The sequence below is a fragment of the Plectropomus leopardus genome, chromosome 7 (assembly GCF_026936395.1).
Source record: "Plectropomus leopardus strain MGB_pleo_1.0 chromosome 7, ASM2693639v1, whole genome shotgun sequence".
In the NCBI taxonomy this organism is placed as follows: Eukaryota; Metazoa; Chordata; class Actinopteri; order Perciformes; family Serranidae; genus Plectropomus; species Plectropomus leopardus.
The window spans coordinates 35,117,458-35,137,482 of NC_142182.1; the positions used below are offsets into that span (position 1 = coordinate 35,117,458).

At 38.8% G+C, this 20,025-nt stretch overlaps 1 protein-coding gene across 3 annotated transcripts in view; it reads left to right on the forward strand.

The window, feature by feature from the left end:
• The window catches only part of sema4ba (sema domain, immunoglobulin domain (Ig), transmembrane domain (TM) and short cytoplasmic domain, (semaphorin) 4Ba), a 105,450-nt gene that overhangs the window by 30,911 nt on the left and 54,514 nt on the right, over positions 1 to 20,025 (forward strand). The window contains exon 1 of one of the 3 annotated variants that reach the window (XM_042496707.2): positions 8,515 to 8,723. The exons of the other annotated variants lie outside the window; for them this stretch is intronic. The gene's annotated coding sequence lies outside the window, so the exon portion shown is untranslated. Of the gene's footprint in view, positions 1 to 8,514; positions 8,724 to 20,025 lie in introns of those variants that run through there. 3 annotated transcript variants of the gene reach the window in all.

Below are 20,025 nucleotides of genomic sequence, written 5' to 3' on the forward strand. Positions count from 1 at the left end.
CACGTAGATGGCTGAAAAGCTCTCTCTCTCTCTCTCACACACACACACACACACACACACACACACACACCCACACACACACACACACACACACACACACACACACACACACACACACACACACACCCACCCCTGGGATTGTTCACTGGCATCACCTCCCTGCCAGAGGGCACTCATCCCACAAACCCTCTCTGCTGGAGAGCTGCGATGTCAGAAGTGGCAGAGTAATGCCTTTGCTTGTGTCATGCTGCGACATCACAGCTTTATTTTTCTCCTAAACAGACAAAGCACAGGATGAAAAACCTCAACATCCCACATACATACAGCAGAGCGTGTGAGAAGAGCGTGAGTGATCATATGCTAGGTATATTACACACCAGTCAACATGCTGATCCAGTCACACTATGCCAGAAAGAGTCACTCACTTCATCTGTCGGTCACAATGTGTCACCTCAGCTAGTACTTTTCCAGACAGCTCATTCACCTTTACTGCTAATAGGAAAGATAAGAAAAAGTATCCTATTTAGGTTAAAATCAGGTTTTTGTTCATAAGAATTCTAAGAAATAAATACTTTAAAACAAACCTAAATTTAATTAAGATTAAATTAAAGCAGAGCTGCAAATAATAAATATATTTATTATGCACGTATCTGGTTATTGCTGTCATTAATCTATTAATCACTGGTTTATGAAATTGGTAAAAAAAAAAAAAATCCCATTACAATTTCTTAAAAATGAGTTGCTGCCATCAAATGTCTTGTTTTGCCCAGCCAATGCTCAAAAACCTAAAAGATATTTTGTTTCCTATCCTAACTTAACTGTGATAACGTCTGTGACATGTTGACATATGTTACAGAGATTTTTCTCCTCTTTCTATTGGCTGTAAAAAAAAAAGTGTAATAATTTTGCCTTTAGCTGCAATGTGCCGCTGCTTAGTGTGTTTTTGGTATAAAACCTTCATGGATCAAAAATTCTTGCAACGATGGTCATTTGGGAAAATGCTTTCTGGGCTGCAGGGGATTTTTAAAATGTATTTTTTTATTTATTTATTGCTGCAATACCACTAGTGGTCACTGGAAAAAAATTACAATGAAGGCTGAGCAGTGTGTCTGGGGATCTGGTTGGTCACTAAAAACTGATGCTGTGCATTCAAACCTTGTTTAAACCCACACACACTTTCCCCAAATTTTAAGATTTTGAAACATTTCAGGCTAAATGTTTCAAAATAAAATGTAAAATGCATGATTCACAGAATAACACACCAGTACTTGGGTTTGAGTCAAAAAAGGACAGTGTGTGTGTGTGTCTTAGGCAAAGAAATTGTGTGCACAAGTAAAAAAAAAAGAAAGAATTGGTTATCAAAAGATAAAAGGGTGGCAGATGATTAAAGCTTAATTTGAGTATTTCTCTCTGTCTAAACATAGTGTAGGTTTGATGAAGAGCTGGATCAAGCTGATACTCTCACAGTGTGATATAAGATGAATTTATTAACCTGTAAGCCAGTTAATGGGGAACTCTGGTGAGAGGTTAACCCTTAGGACCCGCTTTAATATTACATGCACTCATATGTGCTTTTCAAAATCCAGCTTTAAAAAATATTATACATTAATAATATTCTCTACTTTCATTGAGGTAAATTTTTATCAAATATCAGTCCTTATCATAGATAATGGCAAATTTAAATGGCAAATTTTTGTTCTGGTACCACTGGCTATAGATAAAAAAAGAATTATTTTCAATACACTACATGCTAAGTAGATATATTTTTTATTATCACAACCTAGGATATGTCAATGGTTTGCAGCAACACTGATTTTTATACATTGTCATTTTTTTTGTGCAGTGTCCAATACTCACACTCATACTGCTCTGCACACAAAGTACCCTTTTCAAAATCAGGCTGTAAAAATATACATTAGTAGATTTTTTTTACTTCAGTATATTTTTTCAACCAATATCAATCCTAATCATAAATATCAAATATTAATTAATTCTTTTGAATTTTAAATCTTTAAATGTTTTTTTTCACAAAGCAACTATGTTTGTAGTTTGAAAACTATATATATTATTTTTTACATACTACATGTAAAGTAGATTTTCATTTTCTTTTTTCTATTTTCTTTTTTTTGATGAAATAGCATGTATTTCCTCCTAATGCCAAAAAGGCTAAAATTTGACATCATCAGGTGGAAAATACTAAAAATGAGAAATTCCAAGGCAAAAGCCCAGAATGACACTCAGAAATAATACAATCCATATTTTTATGTTTTGATGGCTCTGGGATCAAAAACTGCAGTTTGAATGGGTTTCAGTGGAGCATTGTATGCACATTACAGTCTGAATGTAACAATGTTGTTTCCACAGTGTATTTTAGACTTATTGTAGGAGCTATGCTGGAAATTCCAAAATAAAACAAAAATACACTATCTTGTCAAAATTTTTGCCATGTGCATAAATGCAGCCAAAATTATCAAAAAGCGAAGATTGAAAAGCATGTAAAATGTGCCAAACAGTCCCTTAGGGTGAAAAAGACAGGCACTAAAACAGACAGAGTATGTGTGTATCAGATGTGCCAAACAGTTGCTAAAAGTGAAACATCCAAACCACACACAAGTAATGACACGTTAGCGTCAGTGTTATACAGTTTCCTGGTTTTACATTAAGACTGAGGCAAAAAAATCAGGTCAAAGGGCAAACGTAAGTGGTGTGAGGACAAGGTGCGGCGTGGACTGAGTAGTTGTGACTTTGGTTGCTGTTTTGCTTTAGAACCCAGGGTTAGTTTGTTTATTGGTAGCACTGAACAGATGCTTGACGTTAGTGTTGAGCACAGCGCTGCTGTTACTGTCCAGCCACTGACAACCTGTAAGATGCACAGCAGTGTTTTTGCTTAAAGGTGAAATATCTTTCACTTCTTGTTCAGTGATTTTAGAGCTGAAAACAGGCTAAGGGCTTAGTGTTGTTGTGCTTCTTTACTGACAAAAAGAAGAAGTTCGGCCCTCCAGAAGAAAGCACTTTGTTGTCACAAGACCATAGGTAGCCTTGGCATTGAAAGACAGTGTGATATCTTAAAATGTGCACTTCTTTGTACATTACGCTGATGTAATAAAGCTGCTAAGATAAAGTGAAAGAAGGAGGAGGATGTGAACTGTGTTGTTTTTAATTGGTCTTATTTTTCTGTCACATGATTCATAAAATTACATTGTTTCAACACATCGGGCAGTTTAGTGTTAAGGAACTCATTGGTGTTGTAAAACAGAGATTTGTCTCGATGACAGTGAAACGGTGTAACGGCTGAACACGGAAGTGATAACATGAAGCAGAGAGTTAGGTGTCAGGGTTGCTCGGTTGTCTTCAGTGCTTCTGTCAGCCTCAGTGACTCTAAGTAGCCTAGTGCTGCTATCTGCTGTGTTTCCATTAAGCTAATATGTGAAACACGAGTGCTTATCGTACAGCTGTAATTCCTAGACTGTTATTCATTTATATAGAATGACCTGTCAGCACTTGTGCCAGCTGTGTGTGAAGCATCCTGAGCAGAACCATCAAATTTGCATTTTCACGTGGTCCAATGGAATCACAGGTTGATAATATGTCCCACTTTTAAAAGTGTTATCACAGCTTCCTTTCTGCCATACAACACTTCAATCACCCGATCAAGTGTTGCTGCCTCCATTGGGGTGGTGTCTGAGGTTGGAATTTGTCATTTTAGCTATTTTCCACCTGATGATGTCTTTCATATTTGGTACATGGAGAAAATACATGCTATTTCCACTGAGTGCACTGCCACAGTCAGTGTTGCTGCAAATCATTGACATATCCCAGGCTGTGATAATAAAAAAAATACTTTGCATGTAGTTCATTGAAAATAATAGATTTGTGTTTTTTTTATCCATCTAAAAACAGTGGCATCATGAGAAAAAGACACTGGCATTTAAAGGATTGAAATTCTGTAAATTATAGAATATTCGATTTTTAGTTTTGAAAGCTTAATTACCTGCTTTATAATTAAGAAAGGCATGGAAATCGGACTTTTTGCAAAATGGGATCTTAATGTCAAGACTGAAATCTAACCTTTATTCACTTCATTACAGCCTATCCTCGACTTTAGGATTCAGTTGCATCCATCAATTTTTTAAATGTGAGAATGTTTGAATGTTGTTAATTTATTTCTTAATTTTTTTATTACAACCTTTTAATGTTTTTTATTTCAATTAAAATATATGCTACGTTTACAAAATAATAGTAGTATGTATAATAGTACAACCACCCTTTCAGGATATGCTCAAGCAAATACAGCCTTTCACAGAGATCATTGGGTAAAATAGTTGCATTTTATTTTCCAAAACAGAGCAACAATTTCTGTCCACTTTGAAGTAAGTTTTCAAACAGTATACTCAGATGTCCTGTAGTTCTTAATGTTTATAGATAACCCTAACTCAGTAGCCTACGGTTGACATCCATCCCTCAAGTCAATATGCCATTGTTCAAAAAACCATAGCCATTTCTAACCAATGAACAATATTCTGTTTTCTAGTTGTAACTGGCAGGATGCACGTTGTGTAGAAGTCAGGGAGAATGCATGCAATAAAAAGCGACATTTTGAGAACAGCCACATTAACAGGCTCCCAAGCAATGAGAAGGCCGGTCTGTGTGAGCGATCTGAGCCGTGTGTTTAGACGTCTGCCGGAGGGCTCCTTTATGTTCTATGGATTGTTTACAAAAGATCGTCTGCATGGCAGCGGCAGGTGGTCCAGCTCAACAAGAGGTGTGTTCAGTCCAGCAGGAGAGAGGATATGTGACTGACATAGGCTGTAAATGAGACATCCACTGAGTGTCCTTTCTGTGGCCTAAGTACGTCTCAGGTGACCACGAGGAATCTTGACTCTGCACAGATAAACTGAGCCGGTATTCAGAATCCCAACACCTCAAACTTGGCAGCGCGTCTCTCTCCTTAGCAGTTGCCTAAAGTGTATAATTAGCATCTGCTATTTTAGAAACAGGCGTCCCCGTCTCAACACTTGGCTATCTTACACTTCTCTCTGTTTACCCTGGAAATATTTTTGGAGAAGGCATGTGCAGTTATTTGGTAACTCTTCACTTCAATGGGACTTTTTAAAAACACTTTGGTGTGCTTTTATTAGCATATCAAGAAACAGGCACATCTTCCTTTTTCTCTATCATACCATTAGAATCCATTCTCCAGATTCACACTCAACAGCAATCTTGAGATTTTTAGAGAGATTTATAAATATTAAAAAATAGGTACTACTTACAAATAAATTCAGGGTCTTTTCAGGGCTGCAAAATAACTATTGAATTTCACCATAATCATATTAAAGTGCTTAATTCTTGATGCAGACTTGCACAGTCCTTCTGTATCTAAAATATTGCCAGATGGCTGATGGGCTATTTTTTTAGTTCTTCTTTGGTATTTGCACTTCCGCCTGTACTCATTTTGTCACACTTTTCTCCGACAATACAATGAAGAACAGCAGTCTTTTAAACCCACTCGCACACAAGCAGATTCTGACTAGTCAGACGATGCCTAATTCTGTCTTATTGGCCAGTGAGTTAACAGCATGGTGCATATCAGCCAGAATTCTGCCTATACACAGGATCTAATGCAATAGTTACTATATCCAAAGTGCAACCTTGCAGTCGTTTTTTGTGTTTAAGTTGACACTGCAGTGACGATAAAAAAAGGATATATTGTGCGGCCGTAGCCTCTTTTTCCAAAATATAAAGAGCAGCATGTGGTTCACTGGAGTGTCCCCTTTACAACTCATGAAACAGCCCCTTCTGAGACTGTTGCATCACTTCTGTTGTACTTTCAGTGTCATGGCCTGAAAACTTTGTCCTTGCCAGTGTTGTGAGTTTTATTTTAGAACTGCTTTGTGGCCCAACTTTGCCCACTTGCTCTTGATGTCTTCTTCACATGCCTTTCATGTAGCCTGTAATGCAGTAACTCTCTACTGGATTTGTCATAGCTGAAATATAAAAAGCATTTGTTGTATGTAATATCAGCAGAGGTGGCAGTGTTGCAGCACTGGGGGAACTAGCATAAGAGCAATGTGAAAATGAAAAGAATATTCCTTATGAAGAAGTAAACTAGTAAAACTTAATGCTCCAAACTGAAGGCATAGGAGAAGTTCATATTTATATCATGACAGGCAAATAGCGGATGTATCATTTGATCCACAGAGGAGGATGTAGTGATGGTTAATGTCTGAAATATACAGTGATGTAGCAACCTTACAGCATGCAGTGGATATGTAAGTAGGTTTATCATTCTCACTAGGCAGGTTTCCATTACAGATTTGCGCAAAACTTAAGAGATATTTTCAAAATGTCAATAAAACACAATTGTGAGATGACTGCATTTCCATTGAGTGATCTTATGCGACTTCTCCTCTCAGGATAACATTCCAAGAAGCATGGTGATGGATGTTCATAACATTGGCAGCTTTATTTCTATTGCAGCCACCATACTAGCCGTCATTATTTCCAATCCAAGGCCACGTAGGCGTGTTATGGAGTAATAATGGAAAGACGAGCCCCTTATACGTGAGAGAGGCCACGTATGAGGGATTTCTGGGAAGTGATAGTTCACGATTTCACAGAGGAATTTTGGATTCAAAACTTCCAGATGATCTGGTCAACTTTAGAAAAGTTATGTGATGCAATAACACCTCTTGTAACTCCTGCTGCATCATGAGGGAGCCAGTTCCTACTGACAAGCACATAGCTATAGCATCATGTGAGCTAGAAAAGCCACAAAAGTTTTTCCATTGCAGTTGTGCCTAACATTGCTTGTTTCGAATCACCTGAAATACCACCTCGTGCAAGCATAAAAACTTTTTTGCTATGAATGGGAGTATTTTCAAAATTGAAGTGTTTCCAGTAGGTGTATTTTATATTTGCAATTTCAATTTATGTTTAGGGTTATTGAAAACCCGTCTTCTGACTTTAAAATGTGAATAATACATAAATGTAATTTTTAGGGCACAAATGGGAGAGTATGAAAAGAATGTGTACCATGGTATACTTGGGTGGCATACAAAGGTTTTGCACTCTCAGCTGTAATTTTTTTTGAGCATGTGGTGGTAGTGAACATAGGTGACTTGTATATGTTGCTGGTGGATGGATAGCAGATTTGAAGTCTTACATTGTGATTACACACATTTTGTGTCAAAAACAAAGATTTTAACAAGGTCCTAACTTTCTAGATGTTTTACTTCTCGCTGATATCAAACACAGAAATTGCTTAATTATGACTGTGATTTTGGACAGACAGAGTTGGTTTATTTTCCGGTAGCTTGAAGTTTGTGGTAATTACAGTCATTAAAGTCAGTCTTTACAGGGATGCAAGCAGCTGGCTGAGAGCCAAACATCTGCAGTCCATAACAAGGAAACCAACTCCCAGGAGAGCTAAAAAGAAAAAAGACCTCCAAGGCTATGTTCAATGTGATTAGGACTTTGTCTCATTTAGTTGATGCTCACATTATAAATCCAGCCACGTCATGGTACGCTGCATTAATTTTTTTACTTGTCTAACCTCGAAATGTTGCTTTTGCGTGAGCTGAGAATGATTTCCCAAAAGCTATTAAGTCTTTTGACCAGAAAATCGCAGGATATAATTGAGTTTTGTTTTATTTATTTATTTGCACAGGTTAATTACATACAGGTAACACTGGAAATGAGTGTGAAGGGAGAGGATAAATTCCCAACTGCTTATTTAACCCTTTGAAACCTGGAGCAACGTATTTTTTCTTGTAATGCTTTCAAATACCTTCCACAAGTATTAAAACCTTGAACCCTGAGCAAATTGGCACGATTTCTTTCAAATCATGGGAAAAGCAATGAGCAACTTGATAATAAATATATTACAAATTCCAAGAAGTTAGTAAATTTAGGACATAATTTGAAAAAAAGCAAGGGAAAATGTCTATGGAAAAAAGTAGCAGAGATCTATATTCATAATTAGTGTACTTACATATTTAAAATTATGTTATAAAATTATTATAACTTTTTAAGCACTTTATTCATGTTATTTATGTGTTCTTTTTTTGTTTGTTTGTTTTTTAAAGTAATTTTCAGATTAATTTCTTGCCCTTTTTTCCATTAATTTCTTGCTAATTTCGTTGCTCATTGCCTTTTTTTTTTCCATGTTTTCCATGTTGTTGTTTTTTTAAGAAATGAGGCCTAACTAGATAATCTGAAACAAATCCACTCTAAAACATAAGACATTGAAGTTTATTGCTCTTAAGCCCCGAGCCCTCTGCAATAGTTTCTTAACTGCACTGTGTAACATGTCCTCTAATATGTAATAATAGTTTATCTGCTACTAAAAAGTGATTAATATTTAAACTTTCACATTGGTGATTACAGTCAAAAATGAGTCAAGACCGCTTTGTAGAAGTGTGCCTCCCCTTTACTCCCTCATCCCTCCCTCCCTCCCTCCCTCACAGTGTGTGATGGGAGGAGCTCCAGTGTGTTGAGTGGCCAGAGGCAGGCTGTAGTACGACACAGTATCAGTGAGAGGGAGAGTGTGGACCTGCGGACTCAGAGCTGTCATCCACTCCAGCTTTTCAACCCTTTCTGTGGATTTTCTTCTGACACTTCCTGGAGGAGGAATCAATCCATCTGTCACCTAAAGGAAAGCTTTTTTAGATCTGAAGGAAGTTTTTTTTTTTTTGTTTTTGTTTCTCGGCTGAGCGGGACGGAGCGTGAGTACTGCTGCTATAGAGACTACCCCTGTGTTCATTAACTGTGTGGTGCCGTAGCTTCATGAATCATTGATGGAGTACGCTGCAGTTCTGGTTACCTATTGAAACGTTGCCAGGATCACCTGTTATTTCTCTGTTAGAGAATTATATAAAAACCTTTTATGACTAAGCCTGCGTGGGGTTTGTTGTTAGTTCCTCTCTTTAAAGGGGAAAAGTGGGTGTGAGCAGACACGAAACAGCCCTCCGCCCTCTCCAGTAGGTCGTTATCGCAAGGTGATAGCAGGGCACGGGGATCATTAAAGACCCAGTGTGAGTGCAAACTTCTTAATGTGTGTGTTGTGCTTGTATATGTGAGGAGCTGTGTGTGTATAGGAGCTACCCTTGCATTAAGAGATTTTGGTTTTGGACTTTTTTACTTTGGAAACAGCTATTTCTCTGGGTGTGTTTGTATTTTAAGGCTCGCTGGCATGTCTCTAGCAATGCAGATGATGGCTCTGATGCTTAAAAGTGAGGCACAACTCTTCAGGAGCGAGCCTGTGACTAGGAGAGGGGCCTCTTTCCACAGATAGGAGTGAGTAAATGTGGCAGCCAGTGCACACACACACATCCTCTTGCAGCCTGGAAACTTTGTCTGAACCCAGAGGAGTTTGGAAAAAGCTGATGGATGAGAACAAGAATATATAAATATCAACACCAAGTCTTAATTGTCTTGGTGTGTCTGGTTGTGATGGCTGACAGCCAGCGCAGTCAAATTGAGGAGTTTTATTTTTTAGGGGTGTATGATGTGATGCTGGCAGCTAACAAGACAGAAGCATCAGGTGTTATTGTGTGAAATTCAAATCTCTCACCCACGCGCTGCTGGCAGCACAATCCAGACTAATGCCAAATTGTTAGATGTGTGGGTGGTAGTTAATGGATAGAGACCATAAATGGAAAAGTTTGTCAAAAGTCAATGAGGTCAACTTAAGATTTTTATTTACTCTCTTTGCTTACTTTTGAGTGTTCACAGCCGAGTACCTTTTACTTAAAAAGCTCTCAAGCTCAAGAGTTTGACAAAGCAAGTGTTTTGTGAAGCAGCAAGAGAGTATTTGCTTTTTTCCACAACTGGAGTAGAATTTGGTTTTTATTATTTGCTTATTTGCATTAAGCGATCCCTCCCAGTCATGTGTTTAGACAGTGGTTCCCAACCTTTTTCCTTTAATAACCCTATTTTTCTGTCCCTGAGTTAATATGCGACACCTGAATAAGTGACACATTTTAATGGATTTTTCATATTATTTTCAATACATAATCAGTTGTTCTGTATTGTTAACTATTGTTAACTTCACAATTAACTTAAACAGTGAATGTAGTAACTGCAGGAAATTTGTGTAAATAAGCGATTTGGATGAATATGATGCTAATTATTTTCTGTGAATATTGCTTATGAGATGTATTTTCCTGATGATTGTAGGAGCTTTCTTATATGAATCTCTAGAATTTTTTACTTTTGTTTTATTTTAAATAATCCTACCCACTTAATGGTCCATTATGTGGGATGTAGAGGGATGTAGTGGCAGAAATTGAATATAATATAATAAGCATGTTTTTTCTTTAGTGCGTAATGACCTGAAAATAAGAATTGTGGTGTTGTCGTTAACTCAGACTGAGCAGTTTATATCCACATGGAGAGCGCGTCCTCCTCCATGTTGCACCACCTTGTTTCCACAGTAGCCCAGAACGGACTAACAAACACTGACTCTAGAATGAGCATTTACATTTTTGTGACGGCCACCATAGTTAGTAGCATCTAGATGACAAGCCAGACAGCACTGGAGACTTTTTTTTTGCGTGAAACTGCTTTAAAAAAAAAAAGGTGGCACATATTAGCGGGTGCTGGGAGCGAATAGCATCGGAGAGACACTGATTTGTCACATAAAACTCTTTTACTATTTTTTTTTACCGGTTTTAATCACTGAGTCTGTTTTGACGTGGAAGAGACCTCTGCAGACAATTTGGCTCCCGGTAAAACCTCCAGAACAATGAACACTAAAGGAATCCTAACCAGGAATTAACGCTTGGCACCTGGGGAAAGTTTCAGCTGGTTGCAGTCTGTAATCCTCACTGCTAGATGCCACTAAATCCCACACATTGCTCCTTTAATAGGCTTCTTGTTTTTTGACAAATTCACTGTTTCTTCTCCCTGCCTCTTGAAACTTCTTTTGTTAGCTCTTTGGTTGTACCCCTTTTCTAATGCAGGATGAGCTTTAGCAGAGTGTGAAGGCTCTGTGAATACAGCTTGTGTTCAGGTCTTCACCTGTGAGATTTTGTGCAAGGTTGATATCTTGAATAATAACCTAAACTTTAAAAATTACAATTTAATTTCGTTTTCTTAGCATAAATGAATAGAATTGTAGGCCTGCTGTGTATTTAAAAAATAATTTTCTCTCCACCATTAAAATCAAGAAGGCCTTATGATGCTAGGGGGGTTGGACCTCCAGGTTGGTAACAACTGTTTTAAGGCATGTTGTATAAAGTACTTCGCTTAGAATAATCATTTTGTCCGAGATTAAGTGTTAAATATTCTCCTCCCTCATTGACAATCTGTGAATATGCAGTTGTTAATTTAATTGAATTTAAGGAAAATCACGTTTTGTGCAGACATGGTGTATTTAATGAGCCTGTTTCCATTGCACTTTGTTACATTTTCCTTTAATCGATACAACCACTTTTCTATGTCAGCCAAGCATAAAAACTTTGATGGGGGGAGATTTCCCGGTGTTTCCACTGCTGGGTTTTTCTTATGCACATTTTGAAAATGCGCACAAAAAACAGGTGGCGGGAAACCCACCTACAGACACAGATCCTCAAACGATCAACAAACATCCAACAGATCTGGAATAAATCGGTGCTTTCATGAATTTTTGAGAATGGCTGATTATTCCACAAGAGGGTGGAATAATCAGCAGCGCTATCTCATTGTGACAGAGAGAGTTTTTGTTTTATGGCCTCATGTATGGAGATTCATCCGTCTGCTGTAGGAGAAAAGCCTGTCTGTGCTGACCTTGGCCTGCTGTTTTCTTTTGGTTTGATCCACAAAGAAAACAGCTGGCAGTTGCATTCTGGATACCGGCGGCCTTGACAATGAACCGCCTGTATGATGCTGTCAGAAAAGCTTTGGCTCGTTGGTAAAGCATGGTGCCTGCAATATCAATACCTCAAATCCCGACTTCTTCAAAAAAATATAGAATGTTTTATAACATGGTGATAGTCACTTGCAGAGATTGTCTGAGTAGTTCAGTCACTGTTGTAGAGTTTAACTGGAAAATCATTTGCAGAGTGAACATTTATCTGATGCAGTTCTGTTCTACATCAAGTCTGCTGAAAGGAATATAAGCAAAAGGATAACATTATGCTTTGGGTTGTAAAGCTGCTCAAAGCAGTGAGCAACCTGTTGCAGATTACTAAATCTGTTCAGAGGAGAAAAGACAAAGAAGAAATAAATCATACTGCATCTCACTGTTTTATCACAGCTTAATCCCCTATGCTGGCCCCATATGCACATGTTTCCATTTTGTCAGCATATCCCAAGGGCATTTTCTCAGCATTAGGCTCCTCTGATCCTTCTCCTTCATCTGTTTATATAGTCATGTCGACTCTCTCTGTCATTGTGTGCAGGAGAGAGAAATTTTCCTCTCTGATTTTCTTTCATGGGCTGTTTTGCCCTTCGTATGGTTCGGTGTTGAAAATGCTAGTTTGGATTTCACGCCAATAGCAAAAGCTTAAACAAAGCATGCATGCAATTAAAGGGTTGACATTTATGTGACAAGTGCATAGCTCTGAATTGGATCTGATACTGTTGTTTCTCTCAAGAAATTCAAGGTATTTAAACTTTAGCCAAAATATTGCATGCTGACTTCCAACACGAGCTGCGCTTACTGCAGAAACACAACAGGGGCCAAGTAAAAACAACTAGTCTTAAAGCACTGCGTAGTGTTGTCTACTCTAATTACTCTGCAGAACACAAAAGTGATACACAGACTGTATAAAGGGTCGTAGAAACATGCACATCCAATATCCATTTGCAATCAGATTTGTCAATCATTTGCAAGAAAGAAAATTTTTGAAAAGGGCCACCTGACCTTTATTCACCAGGCTACTCTGATATTGTTTCACATCCTGTTAGTTAGTCTGAATTGTGTCATTTTAAATTTTGGGATGGTCAAGATGACACTGACCACAAGTATGATGCAAGAGCTTTTGATCATATCACATGATCTTTTTATAGCAGTTTTCTGTTTTCAGGATTTTTATAAAAACAAAAAAACAACCCTCAATCATCATTTATGACCCACTAGAAGTGTGTGGCGGTGTATTTCTCTGCAGAGACTCTGCCCTCAGCTTGGATTTTCTTTTTTCAAAATGAGAACATTTTCTTCTCATTTTGCTGTGTTGGGAATGAACAGCCTCAGTAAAGGTAGCAACCAGGTGCTACCTTTACATGAAGCAACCGAGTATTTCACAGATACAGAGAGAGTCCTCACATAAAACTAGGCTGTCTTTGGAAGGATGCAAATTTAAGTTAGACAGCAAGAGAGAGGCAGGTAACTGTCTTGATCTGTGGTATACTCTTTGTCCACGTTGTTGGTGGCACAGGTGGTGGAAAAAATCGAAAGTAAAGCCTGAGGTTCAACCAACAGCCTGAGAGCCGGCGAATTGTCACTTAGAGGAGTTTCACTGTAGGGTGAGAAGGGATATTTAGGCACTGATTAGATGGAGGGAAGTTTGCTACAGTTTATTTGCACATACCACCCATATTGTTTTGATACAAATCTGGTTGAAAATTATCAAATTATCCCTGTAAGCAGCCGCACCACAAGAGGAAGCTATAAAAATTGTTAACACAGTGCAGGAAAAATGCAAATATACTGAGGCAAAATGCCATTTGAATTAGCCTGGAGCTGATTTTCACTGTCAATAGTGATACTGTTTACAAACAGTAACCAACAATCCTGCATAGTATCCCTTTAACTTACTTCTTTCCATGTTGGAAAGTTCTAAAAGTTAAGGTTCAGAGTAAAGTTTTGACCTTGGAAAGAGCTGTTATAATCCAAATATAATCCAAAAAGTCCAAGCAGTTCTGGACTGTCCAATCACATCACATGATCTTGAGATCTTGTGATTTTTTTCAGATTTTTTTCTGTACAAATGAGAAAGAAAAGGGTTAATAGCTGAAGCACAAAAGGGGATGTGCTGTGGAGCGACCAGCCACTTGTAACCTAAAGGTTAAATACAGGCCTTCAGGGAGTCCTGTTACTGTGTACTCACTGATGGGAACTCTGCAAACATGCATTCTGGGAGCAAAGCAGGCTTCTCTGTTTATTCCCAGTCCAGCACTGTGCCACGATGTGGGAAATAACTGTGGACATGGAACGTGGCCAGATTCCTGTATTTACGCCAGTGTCTCAGGGACCCTCAGATCTGCTTTTTACGTCACGGACATATGAAGCGCTCCGGGGATTCGCCTTGTTCCCTCAGTGTCTTATTTTAACTGTACACAAGCCTGTGAAACTGCTCGAGGAAACCATGTGGCGTATGTTTACACGTATGTCAGCGTTTTTTATCTGCTGGTGTGAGAATCGCAAAATTGTCTTTTCGGGGTGTGTTTCCATCACCCTTCACCTCGCACCTGTTCCTCGAGAATGTTTAATAATAGAGTTCTATTTTAACGCTATTTGTACGTTTGCACTCCTGACACTTGACTTCAAGGACTACTATAAGGTGCCGCAAACAGAAAAAGTGCGTCAGGTTGTTTTAGGCAGTCTGATATGTTTGTGTGCTGTCTGACATGAGTACGAGAGTAGGTCTGATTAATGGGATCAGCCTCCAACCGAGCCTTGTTTAGCAGCCTGTCCCTCCCCCACCGCTGTGATTTGATATCTCTGAGCATTCCAGGTTGTGCCCTTTACTCTGCTAATGGTGCTACCGACCCTTTCAGACATTCCTGCCCTAACTCTCTGATCACACAAGTCTAATTGCCTCACTGTAAACAACCTGTTCTTTCTCTTGATATTACTCTACAGTGTCATTTTTTACTTAGAATTACTTTGCAGTGAGATAAATGATGCACATTACTCATTGAATTACACACTATTAACTCTTCTGACTGACAGGCAAAGTTGTTCTTCTGTAACCTTGGACACAAATAGTGCCGGGTGGGTCAAATACTTCACAGTCAGACTTCCTTGATGAAAGTTATGAATGAGAAATGTGCGAGGGAAGAGGATGATGGGAAGCAGGAGTGAAGCTGGTATTTAGTCATTTAACGTCCTGCTAAGATCCATAAACAGTCCAGAGGGAGGTGAGCCTGCACCTTTTATCCCTCAGGAACACTCCTCCCTTTAATGGTCTGGAAGTATGTCTTGCAACCTGCTCTGCTCTGTGCTTTCTCCTCCGTGTCCCCCATGCTGACATATCGCAGAGTTGGAACACTATACACTTCATCTCCCCAAAGTCAAAGGCTTTTGCCAGATCTGACCTTTTCATGGTAAAGCAGGGGAAACCTGACTATAGTGTTTGGTGTCAATGTGAAACTTAAAGGGATAGTTTGGACTTCTGCTGCGTTCACGTGGAATTCACCAGATGGCACGGGGAAAAAAAGAAAAAAATCAGATGGAATGGCAGCACAGCAAAATAAAGTACGCATATCTTGCTATGGTAATTTGTAAAAACAATGAATAAATGTATTAATTACAGTCATTTCACGTCTATCATTTTATGTAATTATTGTAACAATTTACATAACTATAAAAGGAAGCTTTCTCTTCATATTTTATTGCAAACTTAAAATGATTGTTAAATTCTCTCCAAAACATAAAGAGCTATATTCTCCCAAAGGACATTTATTCATTAATTTCCATCATGGACAGTGAAAAGAGAACTGCACTTACTTAGTGCCTTGTGCATATTTGTTTGAAAAAGAGACACCAACAACAAGAACAGCAGGTGTTGTTGCACCAACAAGTTTTATCTTTTTGTTTTCCAGATTGGCCATGATTGCTTCTTATACGAGAGCTACGCAATGTCCAGTTGAAAATTCTGTGCTAGAGGATGGTGAAAAGTTTCCGTTGCCGGTATTCTCTGCCGGCCTTGCCTAATTGTGCCGTCCATTATCGAAATGGGGTTGTATGTATGTATCTATAGTCAGTTCATTACTTACAGTAGATGTCTGTCGGCACACCTTTAATTTAGAAAAGCAGCAAGAGTGCCAACATGGAAGCAATGTAATACCGTGAATAGGTGGCTGCAGCAAAATGTATTTTAGCTTCCTTTAAATATGTTTCAACATCTTGAGTGTACGCTTTATTGACAGTGTTTTCACATTTCCGCACAGTTTGACTTTTTCTGAAGTGCATGTCGGGTCATCACTTTTTGTGTGTACAAACAAACATCATAAATGTGGAGCGTCATGTCTCTATGATGGCGTGCTTCTCTCGTAGTTTTGCCATTTACAACAGTTCTAAACATTTCTGCCTTCAGATAAGCTCGGGGGACACATCATACGAACTACTGTTTCGAGCTAACCCCAGAGATTTTCAAGAACAAACCCAGAGATTAGCACAGTTGTAGCAAAAAGATAGTGTTTTCTTTTTAAAATCGTGTACAGATGGATCTTTGACAAGGTAACGCAATCTCTTCCCTCCAATGCCTCATGCCTCTAGTCCAAGAGATGAAAATAGAGATAGAGGAAAGGGGTTAAATGTAACAGAGACCACAGGACAGCAGCAGACTAAAAGCTTCCTGTGGCAGAACTGAGTGTAAGCCAGACCTGGCAGACAGGCTGGCAGGGCAGATGTTTTAGGTGAGAGGCACAGTAGATAGCACCGTCTGAATAATTCATCAGATGGGATTGAAGATGTGATATATTAAGACACAGCGCACAAGCCATCTTATGGCCTCTTTCAGCACTTTTTGTGCAGCGTGAGTGGCTGCAGGGCTCAGATCCCCTTGCATCTCTGCTTTCTTTCTGGCAGTTATCCACCAGAGTCTGGGCAGTGGAGGAGACAGTTATAGATGTGCTGGCTCTCGGTCTAGCGAGGCCCCCAGACATCTGGAGGGGATGAAGCTGTTCAGCATGCAGGTGCAGTTTAAACTCACAGGAACTAACGCGGTTGATGCTTTTCCCCCCAGTATGACTTTGCTGTGGTCAATCGGTCCCACTGGTTTAGGTGACAGACAGAGGTGACATACTGTAGTGTAACACTGAATATATTATCGTTGTTTGATGCAAACCTCGTACCTGCACATTTTACTTTTTTTTCCTTCATGAATTAATTCTGTTGGTCACCCTTACGTCTATTATTGAGTTTTAATGTTTCTCAACCAATTAAATATATTTAAAAGAGCCTGTGACTAAACCTCCTATCTCCATTAGATTCTTAAGCTGTCGGCAAAATTTAACCCCTTCCCGACAAAGTGCTGCACACAGCAGAGCTGACAGGAACGGGGGAACTTCATCTAACTTCCAGTTAAATGACGCTTTGTAATATAATATTCAGATGATCCCTTAGTGGTCAAAAACACAGGTAAAACTAGGCAGTGTTTATCAAAGTTGGCCATGATTTTAGTGATGATTATAAAAGGAAATCTTTGCTGAGGATGCAAGCTGCTAGCTAACATTAGCAACGTAGCTGATAAACATAGCTTTATTCATAGCCTTTCTCTTGTGACGGTGATCAACCTCTACTTCATTTGAAGTAATACATTTTAGAAATCTCAGGTAAAAAATTAGCACTTCGGACTATCATCAATAGTAACTTTACATTGTAAAATATGAGAGCTGTAAAGTACAGAATAGATGTGTTGTCTAATTAGCTAATGTCAGATAACCATCTTTCTGCTTCAACATGGTGTTATTGTGACCTGCAGGTTTTTATGTTTGTGTTTTTACAGTATCAGTGTCGACAAGAATGAAATCCAGCACCCAAGTCATAAATACAGTCTAACAGAGTTCAGTGGAATCTAGCTTTGCATTTTGTCACTTGACAATTTTTCTTCACTCAAAAATTTCACAAAGGTGAATGTTTGAGACTTAAGATGTGGAAGCAGGGACGAGTGCAGGCAAAACACTGTAAGTTTGAGTACAGTTTTGTGTAGTTTTTCCTGTGTAGTCAAAGCCAATACTGTGTTTAATAGCCTGTTGTTATGGGACTTAATCTTTCTAACATGAGATTTTGGTCAAATGTATTTAAAAACCTGTAAGTAGATAATAAGGTAATGCGATGCACGTTTTACCTCAGATGAGGCCATTAAAATAAATGGCAGACAAAACACAAATCACCAGATTCGATAATACAAACCCTTCTATGTCCATTATTAGAGGTTGATTGAAGAAAAAGATTACCAATATAATGACTCATGCAAGTATCTCACCATATTCAAAGACATGATATTATCTTTGATAATGCAGTGTTCAATCATTTTAAAAAGGGGGGCAGGATTGCACCCGACAGCAGCGATATGCTATCTTGTCTGTCTCTGCTTTGACAGGGAAAATGTGCTGTATAGAAAATATAATCTTTCATTCTCTCATGTGAAAAATACTGCCTAAAACTTACTTTAAATAGCAGTGTATTGAAATGGGCTGTCAGTTTATGGAAAATAGTTCACAATCTGAAGTCTGGCCTTGCACTTGTCTGCTTTCCTTTATGTTTAGATTGTGATACAAGCCAAACACGCCTTATTTATTCTGTCCCTGCTCGCGGGTCAAATCTCTGACCTTACATCTTATAGTTTATAAATAATGTGATGAATCACTCACCCCAGAGGAACGTCAGAGTGCAGCGGGAGCTATACAGCAGCCTTTTGGGTTAGTAGGAACTGAGTGACATTGGGAGGCTTAAAAAAGTTTGTTTACAATACGACAATTTTCTTTACTTTTCTATACTGATATCAGCAAACCTAAATGTGATTTTGACCTTTTCCATATATAAGGACTATGTCTAAAACTTTTGGATTATAAATTTTGTTTCTAAACTACATCTAAAAGTGAAAAAGATGTTTTATTATTAACTGAAGCTTCATACATTAGTTTGACCGCTCCTTACCTCTAAGTTGTGAAAGTAGGTAAAGATGTCGGAAGACGTGTCACACACTCTGATATCACAGCGAGGAGGTTCAGCTTTCTAGTAACAGATCATTTCACCTCCATCTTTCCATGACATCAGCTCCTCCCAACAGGCACCATGCTGTGTGGGCCCGGGCGCTGTATGGACGTGTCAGGACTCTGATTGCATCTCAGGCGCACACAAGGGTGAGCTTTTCACCGCAAACAAAGAGGTACATGAACTTCAAGGGTCCTTTTGAAGTCTTGAACACTTTCTATCTTAAACTTTACTACAAAGTCGGGAACTGTGGTTTAATTTAGCCTTAGTTGTGATATTGTTTTCCAAACATTTTACTTCCCTAGAATGAACGTATTTATCCAATCTGCAAAGTGGTTAACAAATCATATGATAAAGGAAACCTGCCTGTATACCTGCAGCCAAGCACACTGAACTCTGTCATCTGATAGGATGCTAATCCCCTTATTATGCTTGTCTGGTTAAATAGAACAGTCAGCCAGCCATTAAATCATCTAACCTAGGGATCAATGTGGGCCCCATAATTTTGCTGTGTGCTAGGCCATGCACGGTGTGTGAAAATGGAAAAAAGCACAGGCCAAAATGTGAAGTGCAAACATGTTAAAAATAGATGTAAACTGAGCAATGCTAGCTTGACAAATTTGCCTTTGAGTGACTGCATTAGCATGGTCTATAGGCTGAGACTCTTGAGTGACAAGAACTCGCCTCCCCCCGTATGGTTCACCACGTATGCTGCCCTTATAGGTCAGAGCTGGTCGTCTTGGCTGTTGGATGTCAATGATTGGAATTTAGCCCAAATATCAGTTTGCTAAAGGATTCACAAGATGGCTTGGATGACTGGGATACCAAGGCCTAAGTGACTCCTAAGGACTCGCAGTGAGGAATGTGCAGCTTGCTATTGATCTTTACTAAGTGAGGTCACTGCATGTGGGGGGCAGCGGCCCCACTCTCAGACCCCACATAAAGGGGACACACTACCCCCACAGATATTTTAATGTGTGATAAAGAAGTCAGATAAAGAGGATTTGACTTGTGCTTGATATCCACTTCTAAGACGTGGAGGATCGTAACCAGAAATGAGAAGCAGATGAACCCATACAACCCCAGGCATACGAGAGCTAATTGTCAGTGCTATATTTATTGCCTCAGGATCAGTTGTTCATCATTTATATATTTTGTCT